Consider the following 242-nt stretch of genomic DNA (forward strand, 5'->3'; position numbering starts at 1 on the left):
TACTAAAACATCAGGGCAGTTTTCTTTGAGAACTTCCTGGAGGATGATTTCTAGGTTTTCAATTTGGACATGGCTTTCAGGCAGTCCAATAATTTTTAAATTATCTCTCCTGGATCTATTTTCCAGGTCAGTGGTTTTTCCCATGAGATATTTCACATTGCCTTCTATTCTTTCATTTGTTTGGATCTGTTTAATAGCATCTTGATTTCTCACAAAGTCATTAGCTTCCATTTGCTCCAATC

Source organism: Petaurus breviceps, unplaced genomic scaffold (assembly GCF_028583685.1).
Source record: "Petaurus breviceps papuanus isolate PSGF00001 unplaced genomic scaffold, PetGlider_PUasm1.0 126, whole genome shotgun sequence".
Classification (NCBI taxonomy): domain Eukaryota; kingdom Metazoa; phylum Chordata; class Mammalia; order Diprotodontia; family Petauridae; genus Petaurus; species Petaurus breviceps.